The following is a 14,140-nucleotide window of genomic DNA, read 5'->3' as shown; positions in this document are numbered from 1 at the left end:
ACACACCACAAGAATTACATTGAATAGATCTCTGAAGAGATCATTGTATTAAAGATTAGAGAGAGAGAGAGCTCCATGTAGCTTCTGCTATGGACCTGTAGGTCATTTGAGAACTACTCACACATCATCATAGAGGCAACAAGGTTGATGAAGATGGGTCTGGTATGAACTTGCACGATTTTACTAAATTGTCCAACATGACACGCATTAGAGATTATGACCCTAATGCTTTGAAGTTGCGTCTATTTCCTTTCTCTTTAAGAGGAAAAACAAAATAATGGCTTCTAGCTTTACCTAAAGGCAATATAACTTCATGTGATGATTGTTCCAGCAAATTTCTATCTAAGTTTTGTCCACCTACAAAAATCATGCAACTTCCTCTCAGATTACATGATTCAAGCGTGAAGAATGTGAGCCACTAGCACTTGTGTGGGATCAAATGAAAGAAGCCATACGGAATTATCCTAACCATGGAATGGAGGAATGGTTACTCCTTCATATGTTTTATAATGGTTTAAATCCTATGTCAAAAGCAATGCTTGATACAACTGCAGGAGCAACAATCATGGGAAAGCCAGAGGATGTCAAGAAATGTAACATCCCAATTTTCAATTTGGATGTTAATCATTAGGTCATCATATGCATCCATGACTTTAGCATATTTGAATTTCATTTATTTGGATATTTTGATCCAAGAGACCTTAAGCAACTCAAGGACCATTTGGGAGAGTTCGAGGTTTTCATAAAATTCCATTTTTTTAATTTTCAAAATTGGTAATTTAAATCAAAGTGATTTTTTTAGAAATTATTTTTCCAATTATTTCAAAATAAATAAAATGAAGAGAGAAGATAATATGACTTCTTCAAAACAACGAGGAAATAATGGAAATTTAATTTTGAATAAAAGTATATTTTATATGAATTTTATTGAGATTTTATTCGGTTAAATTAGGGAAAAATTGCATTTTTAAAAATTGCATTTTAGCCTAGAAAAATGTTCATTTGGTCCTAAATATTAGGAGAGGACCGTGAAAATTATTTTTGCAATTTTATGATTTTTTATTATATTTTAGATTATTTTTGTCTGCGGTGAAATTATTTTAAAAAAAACTTCTTTCCGGACCGAACTAGGCCGAAGACCCAGCCGGCCCAGCGCCTCGCCTCGCCTGCGACCGACTCCGGCTAGAGTTCGGCCGCCGCTCGCCGAGGAGTCCAGCTTGGACTCCACCCCGCCGCCGCCTTTGACCCTCCTCCAATCCGCCCTCCCCGGGCCCTTTATAAGCCCGGCTGACCCTCATCTCTCCTCCAAGCCGCCCCGCCGCTCCACGCCGCCGCCGCCACTTGCACTGCCGCCGCATCGCGTTGCCGCCGATGCCGCGCCGCGCTGCCACCTCTCTCTGCCGTCCTACGCCGCTAGTCGCCGCTGCCTCGCCGTCGCCCCGCACCTCCCCGCCTCTTCCGCCGCCCTCGCCGGAGTAGTCACCGCCGCCGCCGCCGGTTTTATTGGCGAACCGGTATAAACCGCTAACCCACCCAGTTTTTTTATTTAGTTCGGTTTTATTTTATTAGATCGGTTTATTTATTAGGTCAAGTTATTTAGTGAGCGTTCGCCCGTTTGGTTCTGTTAATGAACAAATTCGTTCGTTAGTTTCTGTTAGCGGACGTTCGTCCGATAGATTTATCTTTTTAGTTTAATTTTTAGCCAGGGACCTACCCGTAATTATTTTCATCGCGGATTAGTCCCTCATCTTTAAACCCTCACTACTTTTTTTCTAGTTTATCCAAATCCAATGAAACCAATGCCAAAATCTTCATCTTGTTTCCCTCTGTCTGGATAAAAAACTTGAACATGATTTTGAAAATTTAAAATTTGGTTTCAAGTAGATTTGAATTTTTGAACTTCTTTTGATCGTAGTTTGAGTTTCGTAACTCCAATTTGATTGATTCTATTTGCAAATCGAAGCTCTTCACTTGAACCTACTGTTTAGATCCTTTCTTTTGATTTTACCTTTGCATCTTATGCTTGAGTGTTTATGTATAATATTGTTTGTTCACGATAGAGTTTTCGGAGTGCGAGGCGTGCTACTACGAATCTCTAGGGTTTTCCAATCGCCAGCAAGGCAAGTAACACTTTGATCATATTCCTTTATTACCCAGTTTTTATGCATTAGTTTCAACTGTCAAACATTTCATGAGTAGGATTTGATATCATGTGGGTATGGGATGTAGTTGATGAGGTAGGAATCTATTGTCTTACATCAAACCCTAGGTATTATACTTTATGCTTATACTACTTTACTATGCCTGTAGGCGTGGATTGGTATGTGAGATTCATGAAAGATGCGAGAGTTAATATTAATTAAGGGAACCTTAAGGTGGCTACTTTAATACACATCTAGGTGGATTGGTTGCGGGCACCTGGAGCAATCCAGTGTTATCCTAGGATATCCCGGATTACCTGTGTCATCATCCTACGGAATGCCACCCAGGCTCAAAGGGATCATAATATTATTCATGCTCAGAAACTTCCGTGTGCAGCCACAAGCCATTATGGGCTATGGCATAGTTGAGTAAGTTGTGTGACCTCTTTCAGTGGTAGGCTAGCAGATGTAGGGGAAGTAGGTGGTCCTGTCTACCCAGAGTAAAGTGTTAACGCTTTAGAAAGACTATGACTCGATCATCCGATCATGGATGTGGTCGAGTCTTGTGGGGAAAAGTGCGCAAAACTCTGCAGAGTGTATAAACTAATCATGATTAGCCATGTCCCCGGTTATGGACATCTTGAGTATCTGGTATTTCAATTATTGATTGATCTCATCACTTTACTTAATGAATTTGTTGGGTTAATAACTACTACTTTGGGATTGAGTTGGAGGAACCTTCTCAATAATGACATAAACTTTGTAGTTAAATAAAATATATTCCTTTGTTGTAGGGAAAAATTAGCTTTATGCAAATGATAACTGTAGAGCCTCCACCAGCCAAATATGCATGTAGTGATAGCTGTTATTTGTTCATTGCTCTATGGTGTTATCTTGCCAGCATATTCCATGTGCTGACCTGCACGGCTGCAACGTATCATGTTGCAGAATTTTCAGACGAAGAGTAAGGTGCGATAGGTCATCATGCACTCAGTTTTGCCGTGGAGTTGGATGGATTCATTTATCTTTGAAGCTTCCACAGTTATCTTATTTAGATGGCCTTCAGCCACCTTAATGTAATAAGTAATCTTTAAGAGACACTCGATGTAATAAGTGTGTGATTGAGCTCTGAAATAAATCCTCGAGTACTGTGTGTGTCAGCAATACCGATCCAAGGATGACACTTAGCACAGAGACTACGGTCCATTGGGATCGAGTCGCTACAAGATGGTATCAAAGCACACGCTGACTCTAGTACGCGACCACTAGGAGAAGCCACATGATACTCTTCTCTACGCATTTCTAACTCTTCTCCATTTCCACTCTATAGATGGCGGGCCAAAGCAACAAGTTCACTCAACCAAATGACGACACACCTTTCGTACGACACTTGAAATAAGTCACTAGGTACCTGAACATCGACATACCAAGCTTTACCGGAACCTTCACCGCCACTTTACCAGAAGAGGAGCGCTGGATGATTCAAGTTCGTGTTCCAGGAAGGACTTTCACACCAATTACCAAGCCCATCGAGTTTTGCTTTGATGCACCAACCTGGAGTTTGGGAAAGAGCATGGCCACCCACATCGCCATTGGACGCATAGGCAAAGTGTACAACAAGGATCTTAAGGACACCACCTACCAGATATGTGGACGCCAAGATGAGAAATGGGAGATGATTCGCACCAGGAAAGATAAATCCATTGCAGCCTACATACAGGAGTTGAACCAGCATATTCGACGATACGAGAATCAGATGTGTGCAAACATGATAGACGCGAAGAAGGTGATGACCCAGAACATGGAGCTAGAGGAAGAACTCGAGTCTACACGCGATGGATATGAAGAAAAAATTGCTGTACTACTGGAGAAGAATGAAGACCTGAAGAAGAATCTAGGAATATTCATGGGGGATCCCGAACCTGGAGTGGACATTCGTTCATAGGATTACATCATACTAGAGGACACAGACTCCGACCCCGACAGCGATGATGATTATTAAGACGAAGATGGAGAAGATATTACGGAGTCTTCCATCGATTAAAATTTCTAGTCGACCACCATATTACCATTAGAACACCTTCCATGTATATAGTAGTAGTCCACGAGATTTTGTAATGGTAGCTTAGATCGATTGTATGAATCTTGTTTGAAATTGAGTGGTGTGAAATGAATGTGTTTCTCTCATGTGCATATGGGTAGTGAAATCTCTCTTTAGACCTCACTCTATTCTATTCTCACCCCTCTAAACCTAACAGATGCCTCCGAGACGTGACCCTGCATTCGCCTTTCCACCAGAGCTCACTCAGTTGATCGAACAACATAATGCCTTGATGCAGTTGCTAGTCCAGAGCCAAGGCAACAACAACAACAACCCACCGCCACCACCCCCAGTTGACAACTTAGCCTGTTTTCTAAGGTTGAATCCGCCGGTGTTCTCTAGTAGCACTAAGCCTATTGTTGCTGATGACTGGCTCCACAAGATTGGAAGGGAGCTGACCACCGCAGGTTGCACAGATGCTGAGATGGTGCGCTTTGCCGCACATCAATTGTATGGACCCGTAGCCTCATGGTGGGAGAACTACACAATCACATTCCTCGTGGCCAATGTCACTTGGGATCAGTTTCAGCAAACATTCCACACTGCACATGTCTCAACTGGAGCCATGAGTATGAAGAAGCGTGAGTTCTGCAACTTACGCTAGAGAAATCATACTGTGGCGTAGTACGTGGAGGAGTTCAGCAAGTTAGCACGCTACTCCCCAGATGATGTGGCTACAGATGCCGCGAAGCAGGAGAAGTTTCTTGAGGGGCTGAATGTGAGCTGAGTATGTAGTTGATGGTGGCAACATTCACTAACTATCAGGGGCTGGTAGACAAGGCTCTCATGACTGAAGGCAAACAGCAGTAGATAGAGAACCGCAAACGGAAGTATGGACAGCGGAAGTACAACTCTGGAGCTCAGCAGAAGCCTCGTTTTACCCCGTACTCGGGAGGACACATCCATCATAACCATGGAGGCCATTCTCACAATGGAGGAAGTTCACACAGCCACAATGGCCCTAAGAATGGTAATGGGAATGGAGGAAACACCAGTCAGAACCATTCCAACCTCGCTACACCCGCCAAGAAGGATCTAAGTTACATTACTTGTTTCAAGTGCGGGAAGACTGGACATTACGCCACCGAGTGTCCTGAAGCAAATAATGGAAATGGCAATGGAAGCTCAGGAAAGAAGCCAAATCCCTTCACTAGAGGTCAGGTGAACCACATCAACGTGGAGGAAGTTGAAGAGTAGCCTAACTCAGTGATTGGTAAGTTTTTGAGTAAGTCATTTACTGCCCTTGTTCTTTTTGACACTGGTGCATCGCATTCATACATATCAAGGGGATTTGTGGACAAGTTTAGATTGCCAACCTTAGCCCTTAGGTCACCCATGTTAGTAAGCTCACCAGGAGCGGAGTATATGGCCAGCCGATGGTGTGATCGGTTGCCATAAGCATGTTTTCCCCTCGGACCTTATTATTCTGGAATCACAAGGATTGGATATAATACTAGGCATGGATTGTCTATCGAAGTATGGAGGAAACATCGATTGTGCTAGTAAGTCAATTCTTCTCACCACCCTAGAAGGTAAACGGATCAAGTATGTGTCTAGGCATGCGCCAAGGAGGACTCAGGTAAATTCACTCTCGGGATTTGTTCAAGAGGAAGTGCCAGTTGTGAAAGATTATCCAGATGTATTCCCGGAGGAATTACCAGGCATGCCACCGGACCGAGACATAGAGTTTTCGATCAAGTTGTTACAAGGCACCGGACCAATATCTAAGAGACCGTATCGGATGCCCACAAATGATCCGGATGAGATTAAGAAGCAGGTTAAGGAGTTATTGGAGAAAGGTTATATTCGACCAAGTTCATCACCATGGGGAGCCCCAGTGCTCCTAGTTGAGAAGAAGGATGGATCCTTGAGAATGGTTGTTGATTATCATGCATTGAATGAGGTGATGATCAAGAACAAATACCCTCTACCGATGACAATGATTTGTTTGACCAACTACATGGAGCTAAAGTATTCTCCAAGATCGATCTTCGATTAGGATACCACCAGCTGAAGATCTGAGAATAGTATATACCTAAGACAACTTTTACCACAAGGTACGGGCTATATGAGTACACGGTCATGTTCTTTGGTTTTACTAACGCCCCTGCCTACTTTATGAGTATGATGAATAATGTGTTCATGGAGTTCTTGGATAAGTTTGTTGTGGTGTTCATTGATGATATATTGGTGTACTCTAAGAATGAAGAAGAAGACAAGGAACATTTGCGCTTGGTTCTCGAGAAGCTCAGGGAACATCAGTTATATGCCAAGTTCAGCAAATGTGAGTTTTGGTTGAAGGAAGTCGGATTTCTCGGACATGTTATATCAGGAGAAGGTATAGCAGTAGACCCTACGAAAGTTCAATCTGTCACTGAGTGGTTGGCACCCACCTTAGTTGGAGAGATACGCAGTTTTCTTGGACTCGCATGATACCATCGGAGATTCATTGACAATTTTTCCAAGATTGCGAAGCCCATGACGGAGTTATTGAAGAAGGACACCAAGTTTAAATGGACCAAAGAATGTGAGGCCAGTTTTCAGGAGTTGAAGAAATGTTTAGTTACAACCCCAGTCTTAATTCTTCCGGATATACGCAAGGATTTCCAAGTTTATTGCGATGCTTCTCGCCGGGGACTTGGAGGTGTACTTATGCAAGACGGAAGAGTTGTCTCATATGCCTCACGACAACTTCGACCTCGTGAGTTGAATTATGCCATGCATGACTTGGAGTTAGCAACCGTGGTACATGCGCTCAAGACATGGAGACATTTTCTTATTGGAAACCGTTGTGATGTATACACGGATCATAAGAGTTTGAAGTATGATACGTCTCCAACGTATCTATAATTTTTGATTGTTCCATGCTATTATATTATCAACCTTGGATGTTTTATATGCATTTATATGCTATTTTATATGATTTTTGGGACTAACCTATTAACCTAGAGCCCAGTGCCAGTTTCTCTTTTTTCCTTATTTTAGAGTATCGCAGAAAAGGAAAATCAAACGGAGTCCAATTGACCTGAAACTTCACGAAACTTATTTTTGGACCAGAAGAAGCCCACGGAGTATCGGAGATGGACCAGGAGAGTCCCGGGCTGCCCACGAGGGTGGGGAGCACGCCCACCCCCCTGGGCGTGCCCCCTGCCTCGTCGACAGCCCAGAGATCTACCGACGTACTTTTTCCTCCTATATATACCCATATACCCTAAAAACTTCGGGGAGCAAAATAGATCGGGAGTTCCGCTGCCAGAAGCCTCAGTAGCTATCGAAAACCAATCTAGACCCGTTCCGGCACCCTGCCGGAGGGGGAATCCCTCTCCGGTGGCCATCTTCATCATCCCGGCGCTCTCCATGACGAGGAGGGAGTAGTTCACCCTCAGGGCTGAGGGTATGTACCAGTAGCTATGTGTTTGATCTCTCTCTCTCTCTCGTGTTCTTGAGGTGATACGATCTTGATGTATCGCTGTCAGCGTTCTGGGAACGGGGGTCCCCAGACTTGCCTGCCTGCGGCCTGCGGCGTGGCTCAAAAGGGGGCCCAGCGCAGCCCATCTTCATCAACACAGACCCAAGACCCTCGCGAGGGGCCAAGCCTCGCGGGGCGGACGACACGGAGCTTCCTCTGGCACGGCCCCATCAGGCTGGCTCGCGAGGAGGCAGAGAGATCAAGGCGGGGTACCTCACGAGGTGCCCGTGACGCAAGCCATGACGACCAAGGGCGCCAGGCGGGCGTCAGTCGCGCAGTGTCCTCCTTTCCTCTTTGGTGCAAAGGGAGCAAGCGCAGGCGAGAGCATCAAGAAAAGGCACCCGTTTCAGTGCAACGAGACCAAGACCAGTCCGACGGCAGGGAGGAAGTCATTGTGGAGCCCAAGCCAGCGTCACCACCAGAGTCTTTGGCAGGCGAGGACCAACTTTAGTCAGGATAAGTGTACCAGATGTTCCCCTTCAAAATGGCCAATTGTTGGCGCCCTTCCCGCTCAATATTTGGGAAGAGGCCCAGGGCCTTTGCCTATAAATAGGACTAGCCACCCGTAGGGTAGAGGGATCGAAATCGGAGAGAGAATCGAGAAGAGAGAGACAGAGTAGGGTGACTGAACTCCTCCCAGCAGTTCATCCCCTCAGCCAAGAACAGACCCTCACGAGGCTGTTCTTCCTTGTATTGCTCATCATCATCAGCCCAAGAGGCAATCCACCACACCACACACTGGAGTAGGGTATTACACCACAACGGTGGCCCGGACCAGTACAAACCCTGTGTCTCTTGTGCTGTTCTTTCCATAGCTTAGATCTTAGCGAGGCGGAGGGGTGCAAGTAGGTAGAAGGCGAAATCTCCGCGCGCACCCTAGTGTTCGAACCTCAAGGGTCTGCCGGAACCCGAAATCCGACATTTGGCGCGCCAGGTAAGGGTGCACCGGAGTTTTTCCTTCCGCCACCGCCACGACCTGCCTCGCGATGAGTAGCGCGTCGCCCGCTCCGGCCGCCGGCGCCAGCACAGGGGCCAGGGGGCTCCGAGCCCTGGCCCCAGCCCTGCAACGGGTACGGTGGCCGGACAAGTCCAAGCCAACGACGCCGCCGCACTACGGCGACACGACTGCTCCGCTGGCCTTCTTGATGGCGTACAAGGAGGCCATCCTTGAAGCTGGAGGTGACGACAGGGTCATGGCCAACTGGCTCCCCATGGCCCTCACCGACGCTCCACGCGCATGGCTGCTCCACCTGCCGGCAGCCTCCGTGGCCTCTTGGGAAGAGCTCCGCAGCCTCTTCCCCGCCCACCATGCTACACCAACACCCCCGGTCGTCACGGCCCTCCTGGGCGGCTCGCAGGCGCCGCCTACAAGTCAACACGTCAAGCTGTTCATCTGCCGGGTCAGCGCCGCTTCCATGCGGCAGGGGGCTCTCCCGGACTAGGCGGCGCCCAAGGCCGGCCTGACCTTCAGCTCGGAGGACCATCCCTCCAACTCAGCCTGCTCGGGTGCGCTCCCCATGCTGTGCACCCCCACCATCTGCCAGGTGGCCGTCACCAGAACTCTCATCGATGGCGGTGCGGGCCTCAGCGTGCTCTCGGTTGAGGCCTTCAACCTCCTCTGCATACCCCTGGAATGGCTGCAACCCAGCCGGCCCTTCTCAGGCGTTGGGGGCGGATCATCCAGCTCCTTGGGACAGATTCGGCTCCCAGTAACCTTCGGCACCTCCAACAACTTCCGCACGGAGCTGGTCGACTTTGACATCGCCCCCATCGGCCTCTCCTACAACGCCATCCTCGGCTACCCAGCGCTGGCCCAGTTCATGGCCGCGACGCACCCGACGTACAACCTCATGAAGATGCCCGGGAGCAGCGGTGTCCTCACCGTGCACGGGGACACCGGAGACGCGCTGCGGGTGCTCAAGCTCGCCTTCAAGACAGCGGCGTCGGCATAGCCCGCCGACTCAAAGACCCCCGAGCCCAAGGGGGCTGCACCCGCCAAGAAGAAACAGTTGTTCACCCAAGACAAGGCAGAAACCAAGCAGATACCCGTCGATGAGGACGGGTCCACCAACGCCACTTTCACCATAGGCGCCAACCTCGAACCCGAGAAGGAGGAGGCCCTGGTCGGGTTCCTGCGCGCAAACAAGAAGGTATTCGCTTGGGAGCCTGACCAGTTGGCGGGGATCCCTAGGAGCGTAATCGAGCATCACCTCAACGTGTGCCCGAATGTGCGCCCTGTGAAGCAGAAGGCAAGGCGGCAGTCCACAGAAAAGCAGGCCTTCATCATCCAAGAGACCCACAAACTAGAAGCCGCTGGGGTCATTCGCGAGGTCCGATACCCGGATTGGTTGGCCAACCCTGTCGTTGGGCCAAAGAAGGGAGGGAAGGAGCGCATGTGTGTCGACTTCACCAACCTCAACAAGGCATGCCCACAAGATCCGTTCCCGCTCCCCCACATCGACCAGATCGTCGATTCCACCGCGGACTGCGACCTGCTATGCTTCTTGGATGCCTTCTCTGGGTATCACCAGATCAAGATGGCGGTAGAAGACGTCGAAAAGACAGCCTTCCTAACCCCGTGTGGGGTGTACTGCTACACATGCATGCCATTCGGGCTGCATAACGCAGGGGCGACCTTTCAGCGGCTGATGCACATCACCTTGGGCCCGCAGCTCGGGAAGAATGTTGAGGCTTACGTCGATGACATTGTGGTGAAGTCTCGGGAGGCCACGACCCTGATACAAGACCTGGAGGAAACCTTCGCGAGCCTCAACGCAGTGAACCTGCGGCTCAACCCAGAGAAGTGTGTGTTCGGAGTCCCCTCGGGCAAGCTCTTGGGTTTCCTCGTGTCCCACCGAGGCATCGAGGCTAACCCGGAAAAGGTCAAGGCGGTCGAGGACATGAGCCCGCCAAAGACCCTCAGAGAAATGCAGAAGCTCACTAGGCGCGTGACCGCGCTAGGGCGCTTCATCTCCAAGTTGGGGGAGCGAGCGCTGACCTTCTTCCAGCTAATGAAGAAAAAGGGGCCCTTTGAGTGGATTGAAGAGGCCGACAAGGCGTTCCAGGATCTCAAGAGATACCTGACCAGCCCTCCGGTCATGGTGGCTCTGCACCCTCAAGAGCCCCTGGTGCTTTACCTCGCCGCCACTCCCTACTCCGCCAGCGCAGCCCTGGTGGCGGTTAGAGAGGAGCGTCGAATCAAAACCACAGCAGCAGCCTAGGACAAGGCAAAACAGGAACAAGGAAGGCCCACAGAAACCGCCACCGCGGCTGAGGAGGATCAGCCGCCGCAGAGGAGTGCACCGGAGGCGGAAGAGGCCCCTCTCCCAGATGGCCAGCCTTAGGAGGCCTCATCGCCTCAGGAGGCGCCATGGTCTCCGAAGGGCGCCACCAGCACTGACGCACCCAACCTCGTTGAGCACCCAGTGTACTTCATCAGCACGGTGTTGCGGGACGCGAGGGCACGATATCCCATGCCTCAGAAGCTCCTCCTCACGCTACTGGTGGCCTCGCGCAAGCTGCGGCACTATTTTTAGGGTCACCCCATCAAGGTCGTCTCGTCATACCCCCTGGAGAGAGTGCTCAGGAGCCCTAACTCAGCTGGAAGGGTCGCTGAGTGGAACATAGAACTACAAGCGTTTCAGCTCGAATTCAGCACGACCAGAGTCATCAAGGGAGCAGCATTGGCGGATTTTGTGGCAGAATGGACGGAGGCACCAGGCCTCAAGGCCGACGAGGATCGGTCCCTCTCCCCGGGAAGCGAGGCGCCAGAAGGCTGGGTCATGTACTTCGATGGGGCGTTCTCCAGGCATGGCGCTGGGGCTGGGGCAGTGCTTATATCGCCCACTCAGGACAAGCTCTACTACGCTGTACAGCTCTGTTTCCAGCAAGGTGAAAAGGTCTGCAACAACATAGCGGAGTATGAAGGTTTAATAGCGGGCTTGAAGGCCGCAGCTGCCCTGGGGGTGAAACGCCTCACCATCAAGGGCGATTCGCAGCTCCTTGTCAATTTCTCCAACAAGGTGTACGAGCCGAAAGATGAGCACATGGAAGCCTACCTTGCGGAGGTCCGCAGAATGGAGAAGCAGTTCTAGGGGTTGGAATTGCAGCATGTGCCCCGTGGCACCAATCAGGAGGCCGACGACATCGCCAAACGGGCGTCCAGGCGGTTACCTCAGGAGCTTGGCATTTTCGAGGAGCGGCTCTTCAAGCCCTCAGCCCTGCCGTCATTGTCAAACACGCTCAGCCTCGGGAGGAGCTCCCCCAGCCACCTGCCTCAGGAGCCCCGGTCTGTGGCCCGGCCTCAGGAGCATGCCTGCTCCTGACGATGGAACCTCAGGAGGGGTGCTGGATCATGGAGCTCCGGAGTTACTTAACACAAGGGACCATGCCAGAGAAGGAGGAGGAAGCGGAGCGTGTGGCACGGCAGGCCACGGCATACCGCATCAAGGATGGAGAGCTCTACCGGAAGCGACCAAACAATGTATCCCTGCGCTGCATCTCCAGGGAGCAAGGAAAGGAACTGCTGGAAGATATACACGGCGGAGACTGTGGACATCATTCATCATCACGGACCCTCGTCGGCAAGGCGTTCCGCAGTGGGTTTTATTGGCCCACCGCACTCAATGACGCCGTCGAACTAGTGAAAGCTTGTGAGGCCTACCAGTTCCACGCCAAGCAGATCCATCAGCCGGCAGGAGGCCTGCAGACTATACCCCTTTCGTGGCCACTCGCAGTCTGGGGGCTGGACATCCTGGGCCCGTTTCCTCGGGCGCCAGGGGGCTACCGCTACCTCTACATCACCGTGGACAAGTTCACCAAGTGGGCTGAAGTAGAGGTCGTCCGCACCATCCCCACGGGTTCCGCGGTCAAGTTCATCAGGGGCATCGTGAGCCGGTTCGGGGTACCGAACCGCATCATCACAGACAACGGTTCACAGTTCACCAGTAACCTCTTCAAAACATACTGTGCTAACCTTGGAACGCAGATATGCTACGCTTCGATGGCGCACCCCCGAAGCAATGGCCAGGCCGAGCGAGCCAACGCAGAGGTCCTGAGGGGCCTCAAGACCAGGACGTTCAAGAAGAAGCTGGAGGCCTGTGGCAGAGGTTGGTACGACGAGCTTCAGTCTGTGTTGTGGTCCATCCGCACAACCGCGACCAAGCCGACTGGGGAGACCTCGTTCTTCCTGGTCTACGGAGCCGAAGCGGTCCTCCATCACGAGGTCAGACGTCGCTCCGCGCGGGTCCTGGCGTTCAACGAGGCACAGCAGGACGCCATGCGGGGGATGGACCTCGTGCTGGGGGAGGAACGTCGCCGAGAAGCCGCGCTGCGAGCGACGAGGTACCAACAAGCACTGCGACGATATCACTGCCGCAACATCCGCCCCAGAACTCTCGAGGTAGGAGACCTCGTGCTCAGGCGGGTTCTCTCCAGGGAGGGACTGCACAAGCTCTCTCCCATGTGGGAGGGCCCGTTCAAGGTTGTTCATGTTTCCAGGCCCGGCTCCGCGCGCTTGGAGACTCAGGAGGGGGTGCCAGTCCAGAACGCATGGAACATCCAGCACCTCCGAAGGTTCTACCCCTAAAAAGGCCTAGAGCCTGTGAAGAAGGAGAATGCCTGTGAAGCTGTCGCGTTTTGGAAAAGGCCCAGAGCCTGTGAAGAAGGTGAATGCCTATGAAGCTGTCGCGTTTTGGAAGAGGCCCAGAGCCTGTGAAGAAGGCGAATGCCTGTGAAGCTGTCGCGTTTTGGAAAAGGCCCAGAGCTTGTGAAGAAGACGAATGCCTGTGAAGCTGTCGCGTTTTGGAAAAGGCCCAGAGCCTGTGAAGAAGGCGAATGCATGTGAAGCTGTCGCGTTTTGGAAAAGGCCCGGAGCCTGTGAAGAAGGCGAATGCCCGTGAAGCCTGCTTCCCCCAAGAAAGGCCCGGAGCCTGTGAAGAAGGCCAACGCCTCTGAAGCTCGCCGCCCGTGACACTCTCATGTAATAATGAGTTGGGGTTGTACACGCCCCGGAGTCTCAGGAGCGCCGGCCTCAGGCCCTGGGGCTCCCTCCCAGCCCAGTGGCGGCACTTAGCTCCGCACTGGTGAGAAGACGTCGAAGACTAGATTAGGTGCCGAACGCGGCTTTTTCATTTGCTTTCTGCAGTTGGCTTGATCATTCTCATTCGAAGTTTTATTGAAGCTGTTGCCGTCTCTGGCTTGTGATTCTTCGACTTTTCACTCTCCTGCCTCGATTTCTCTTATGCAAGGCCTCGCGAGGGGGGCAGCCGAGCGCCCTCGCGAGTGTTCCTATCCTAGTCGTTCAAAGGTTTCGCGACCTGGGTCCATTACAGGAGCACCCCTCCAGTCCGTGCCCCACGGGCACCGTGACACGAACACAGGGCCTGGGTCGATCGCCCCCCCCCCACGGCTGGGGCCGAGAACTATCCA

Source organism: Triticum urartu, chromosome 6 (genome assembly GCF_003073215.2).
Source record: "Triticum urartu cultivar G1812 chromosome 6, Tu2.1, whole genome shotgun sequence".
Taxonomy (NCBI): domain Eukaryota; kingdom Viridiplantae; phylum Streptophyta; class Magnoliopsida; order Poales; family Poaceae; genus Triticum; species Triticum urartu.
This window is presented reverse-complemented; position numbering follows the sequence as displayed.